At 44.2% G+C, this 6,000-nt stretch overlaps 1 protein-coding gene across 1 annotated transcript in view; it reads right to left on the bottom strand.

Moving 5' to 3' along the window:
- Positions 1–6,000, bottom strand: part of Col4a3 (collagen, type IV, alpha 3 (Goodpasture antigen)) — a 143,463-nt gene that overhangs the window by 84,432 nt on the left and 53,031 nt on the right. The gene's annotated exons all lie outside the window — the stretch shown is intronic.

Below are 6,000 nucleotides of genomic sequence, written 5' to 3'. Positions count from 1 at the left end.
GAAGTGGCGCTGTGGCTCAAGTGGTAGAGTGCTAGCCTTGAGCTGAAGAGCTGAGGGACAGCGCTCAGGCCCAGAGTTCAGGCCCCACAACCGGACCCAAAAAAAAAAAAAAAGAGTCTCATGGACTTTCCTGCTGGCTTTGAACCGGGATCCTCAGATCTCAGCCTCCTGAGTAGCTAGGATTACAGGCATGAGCCACCAGCGCCCGGCTACCTATTATTTTTCTTTAATGAAAAAAAATTCATTAACAGTAATTTGAAATATTCTCATAAAACCAATACAAATTCAGCAATGAGCCAGGGACATCTGAACCTAAGGAGTCACTTTGACACATCTAGAACCCTTAGCCCTCATTACATACACACACCTCAACCCTAATGAAGTGCAATTGTGGGGGAAAAATATATGCCAGCAGGCAAATAAAGAGAAAAATGTGTTCTGTTTTTACATATTAATCATGTTCTCTATTTTTTCTTTAAGTTAATAGTAACTGAAAATTCATTTGCTATACTAAGAAAAATTGCTAGTAATAGTAGAGGCAGGATGATCCAAGGAGAGATGCTGGCTGGTGTGGTAGTTATATTGACATATTCTCTCTCTCTCCCCATGTCTCTCTCTCCACCAACAAGAATATGTTCTTATCCAATTATAGACTGATCCCCCAAACCAAGAAACCAATATGTGGCACTTTTAGATTCCTCATTTTAAGTAAGACATCCAGCTTTACGTAAGGTCCTTGATGGTCAAAGGCAATGAAAGGCAGTTCCAGGTTTAACAAACCTTTGCTTTGACATCAGAGATTTCATCTCAGTCAGTGCTTTCTACCTGAAGTCATACGTGGGGACTGGTCCTACCCTGTAGCTCACAGGGACACAGAGGGCATGAATGGTAGAATATGAGCTCATTGTCCTCTAACCCTCCCCCCACCTGCCCCAAGCCCTCAGCCCTGCAGGGATGGGGCTTCCTTTTGCCATGCCGGGGGTGGGGACTTAGCTCCCTAAATTTTTTGTCATCAAAATGACAGTTCTTAATTTTTTATCCATTGTTGTCCTTCTGTTTGGGTCTCGAACTTATAGGAGCAGTATAATGAAGTTTGAGTTCCATTTGATTTGCTCACACCTAAAGATAGAATTCCCATTTGTGAGCCAGGCACCAGTGGCTCACGTCTGTAATCCTAGCTACTCAGAAGGCTGAGATCTGAGGATCATGGTTCATAGCCTGCCCAGGCAGGAAAGTCTGTGAGACTCTTATCTCCAATAAACCACTCGAAAACTGGAAGTGGCGCTGTGGTTCATGCAGTAGAACGCTCACCTTGAGCTGAAGAGCTGAGGGACAGTGCCCAAGCCCCCCACAACCGGCAAAAAAAAGAATTCCTATTTGTTCAGTCGCAGCTGGTTGGATAGGTGAGCAAGTTGGCTAAATGAAGAATCAAAAACAAGCAACAGATGCACTGACAGCAGACGTTTTATTTTGGTTTACGTCTACATCTAATTTACATTTACTTGGAGGGCACATGAAATCTTGAGTGCTGTAGGACGGGATCTGAGTCCCTTCTTTGGGACTGGACTTGCAGTGTGCAGGAATTTCTGTCCTTCTTCCTCAGTTACACACTGAATACATCCTTGAGTTTCCAGTTTGGGTTTCCTCAAAACAAGCTGAACATAATTTGTCCAGATCTCCCTCAACTCTCTCCTCCTCTACCCCAGACTGTAGATCAAATCCTGGACTTGATCATGCTAAGCACATGCTCTACCTCTACGCTGTGCTCACGGACCCTATTCATCCTTGCAACCTTGTTTTTGTAACTAAAATTTTATGCCCTCACATTTAATCCCATTGTTGGGTAGCATTGCACTGCATCGTTTCAGGGTGATCATAAGTGCTTCTAGCAGAACTGGGAGTGAGAATGACAAACTCTTGGCCACCATAGAACCCATTTGTGGGACAGCATGCCGGTGCTGGTGTGTGAAAGAGAGACCTGACATCTCTATTGTGAGCAGGTACAGTGAGCTCTGGTCCACAGAGCTCTGGCAGCCACAGAGTCATGGCGAGAGGATCGCCATTCACTCTGTTCGCATTAACTCTCATCCATCACGTGTCTGTGGCTTGCTCTGGCAGCCTGGCTCCGCCAGCAGGCCCTCAGCTGTCTGTGTGCCTGGGTTAGCAGATCTACCCCCAAAGTCACTTCAGTTTTAATTCTCAGCTAAATTGGCAAGGCGTGGCCTGCCTGTGCCTCTGCACAATTGGGCTGACGAGGACTTCAGAGTATGTGACAATTTTGCTGACGGGCAGATCCTCCACCTGATTGAATCAACTCAGAATTCCAGCCAGGGCAGCTATCTGGCAGCTGTTCAGCTGCTGATCCAGAAAGGAGCCCTGTGGAGAGCCCAGCCTGCAGTCCCCCCTCCTTCCTCCTTGCCACCCCCTCCCCCCCACAAGGCATTCTGATAACTTTGGATGGGGGTGACGGGAACACAAGAGTTAAAGGAATAAATTAACTGCACCAGGGCATTTCCCTTAAATGAAAGTTGAAACATTACAGATGTTTCAATTATTCTAGTAGATGATTTGACTGAGAGATACAGGGTTATATTTTCATTCATGCTGTTTTGGTCCAGATTTTTTGTTTTTTTCAGTCTACTTTGGAAACACCACCATTACTTCAATGGGATAAGACCCATTAGTTTCTACTCAAATGTGAAATCTCTTAAAAACCAGTGTGGCTGAAGGCTATTTTGAAGGAAAGCACAACTTGACAGGTATTTTTTTTAAAACAATGTGTTAATGATTTTTTCCTTTTCCAACAATAAAGCACCTCTTGACTTCCTTATACTGACTGTTAGTGCAATAAGCACTCAGTTGTCCTACAACGAAAGCTTTTTAATTAATTAATATAGCTTCTCTCCCCCTCGAAACTAGGAAGTGGCCCATGTTAAAGAGATGTTTTAGCACCTTTGAATTTTTACTAGGTCACATCAAGGAATCATTCTTGTAACAGTTGCATTTAATTCTCAGGACCTCACACTGAATGAAGAAAACATTCATTGTAGAGAATCTGAAAGGGTTTCAGTGCTCAGAAGTTCTAGGTCATGTGCAGTGGGTTTGCCATACATATGGGCTGTCCTAGGAAGGACTGACTTCTAGTGGGTACTTTGAACAAGTGACTCAATTCTCCCAAGTTGCCTTGTTTGTAAGGGGGGCGTAGATATGTAGATCCGTCTTGCAGAGTCTATGAGGAGGCTTAGAGACTCTATCAAAGGTTGTTGGAGACGTAAGAGATGGACAGTTATTTCTGTTACACTCCAAATGAACTAATTGGGATTTAATACTATTAAGCAAATGCTCTCGTACTCTGCCAGAAGCACTTACAATTCAACTTAATGAACAACAATCAACTTAATGAAACAGTACATAACATAGGTGATTAAATATGAATGCATAAAATTTCAGTTGCAAAAACAAGGTTGGAAGAATGGATGATATAAAATTCAAGGCCTGGGCAGGACTTGTGGGTGTAACTCAATGGCAATGCATTTGCTTAGCACTAGAATTAATAATACCCTCAGCACTATTAGAATTAATTGTACCTTGAAAAAGAGTGCACAGGGAATACTAGTTGATTAGCCAAATATTATTTCTACATAGGCACAGGTACTTATCTGTTTAATAAATTGCAAATTAGAGGGCTTGGAAGGTGTCTCAGTGGTAGAGCGCTTGCCTTGTATGCTTGAGGCCCTGGGTTCGATTCCTCAGCACCACATAAGCAAAAAGAAAAAAAAAGCCAGAAGTGGTGTTGTGGCTCAAGTGGTAGAGTGCTAGCCTTGAGCTGAAGAGCTGAAGGACAGCGCCCAGGCCCAGGGTTCAGGCCCCACGACCGGACCCAAAAAAAATAAATTGCAAATTAGAAACCCTAATAGTGCCTGTTGTTTATAAATGACAGGCACCAAATGAAATACATAGACATGGGGCCAGCACTGTCAAGGTACTGATCAAGGCTTTTCTGGGCCTGTGGTACCCAGTGGTCATGCATGCAGCATCACCTGGACATCATCTTCCACCACAGGGTAACATGGCCTAGAGGAGAATGGCGCCAGAGTCAAAAGCAATCTCTGTGCTGGTAATTACATGTGTGGTTTTAAGTAATTCTAGCGCCCCAGTTTTCATACAGGTGAAATAGGGTGGTCATGATTCCATTACAATTGTTTAGCCCAGGCTGAGAAACCTTAAAAGAGAACAAGGCCAGTGATACTACGGTCTGGGACTAATTTATTAACTGGTTTTGCTCCTCATCAGCTCAGGAGATGAAAACATACTACTTGCACTAGGAGGCAAAGAAGAACTAATTCACAATTTCTTAAATCTCCCTAGTTGTGGCTGACAGTGAGATGTAATCTTTCTGTTAAAGTTAATAATATAAAAGATCTAGTTAAGTACGTACATTCTTATAGTTTATTAAAAGGACCACCGAATATATATATTTATATATAATCTATATATAATACACAGCATGCAATTTCATTGTTCATTTAGTAGTCCAGGAAACAATTTCTATGTCATTTTGGCTGTTTCCTCATTCTGTTCAGAACAAGTCTGTCTACATATGCTCATGACAGGGCTATCTCCTGGGCTCTCCCCAATCTCCTCCCTCCCCACCAGCCCCACTCCAGTGAGTACTGAGCAAGTTGGCACCTTCACAGCTGGTTCACACCCTACTGAGCAAGTCTGTTGATTTTGCATTATGATGACTGACCCTGCCAGCCTCCCAGCCCAGCCAATCGCCCGAAGGGAATGTTTCTGCGTGTGAAAAGAAGAGCTGACCAAGTATGGGCCAAATCATGCCAGACAGCCCCAGCCATCTGCCCCCACCCCCAGCTGTGGTGTGCAGGGCTAGCTCGGCCGTGTCTGGTGTCTGCCTTGAACAGTGAGCATGCGCTTTGGCAGCTTGCCCTCCCGTCAAGAAGGAGCCACCCAGGAGCTGCCCACTGCCACCCTCTCCTGTCCCACCCTCTCTCTCCTGTCTGGCTCCACAGTTCTGTCCCACACTTGAGTATCACAAATACCTCACTGAAAGTCAAGTCCCATCTATCAACTCCTCTTCAGAGAGACAGCACTAGTCTAGACATCTAACTGACCCCCCTCACTTTTTTTTTTAAATTTTGTGGATGGCAGCAAGCACAAGATTACTGGTCCTGACAAGGAGGGCTGGGGATGGAGGGAGTGTTCTCAGGGACTTCTGGGAGTAAACAATGTGGTCAAGGAGTTTTGCTTGACTCCTGTAAGCCAGGAGCAGTGTATATACCTACACTCTTTCTTCATTTTCCTTTAAAGATTTTTAAATGCAAAAGAACCAAGAGACTTTCAGCCACTCACTGGTGATAAGCAGAGTCTACAAGACCACTTATCCAAAACGTAGGGAGAAGGAACTGAGGATTTTATTCATCAAGAATGCAACGATACTAGTATTGTTTTAGAGCACCGGCGATGCATAACACTGTGCACAGGGCTCTCTTCCTCATGTATTATTTTATTGCAACTTTTCTATCTGATGATGGGAAACTGGGATTTTAAGAGGCTAGGGGAGGTAAGCAACACAGCCTGGGATCTGAACCTGGATGATTTGACCCACAGCTCTCTTCTCAGTCATTATGCTGTGGTCTTCTTCCTCCTTGACCTCCCCTATTCCTCCTCTTCCTCTTAATTTTTCTTCTTTCTTTTCTCTCTCCCCTCTCCTTTTCCTCTTTCTTCTCCCCTACCACTCCATTTCCTCCTTTGTCTTCTTTCTCTTCCTCTTCCACTTCCCTCTCTCTTAATCTTCCTCCTCTTCTTCCTCCTCTTCCTCCTCCTTTTCTTCTTCTTCTTCTGCTTCTTCTGCTTCTTCTTCTGCTTCTTCTCCTTCTGCTTCTTCTTCTTCCCCCTCTCCTCCTCCTTTCTTCTCCCCACCCCTCCATCTCCTCCTTTGTCTTCTTTCTCTTCCTCTTCCACTTCCCTCTCTCCTAATCA

The sequence above is a fragment of the Dipodomys ordii genome, unplaced genomic scaffold (assembly GCF_000151885.1).
Source record: "Dipodomys ordii isolate 6190 unplaced genomic scaffold, Dord_2.0 Scaffold1, whole genome shotgun sequence".
Taxonomy (NCBI): Eukaryota; Metazoa; Chordata; class Mammalia; order Rodentia; family Heteromyidae; genus Dipodomys; species Dipodomys ordii.
The sequence above is the reverse complement of the archived record's forward strand: the minus strand, read 5'-3'. Positions and strand labels throughout refer to the sequence as shown.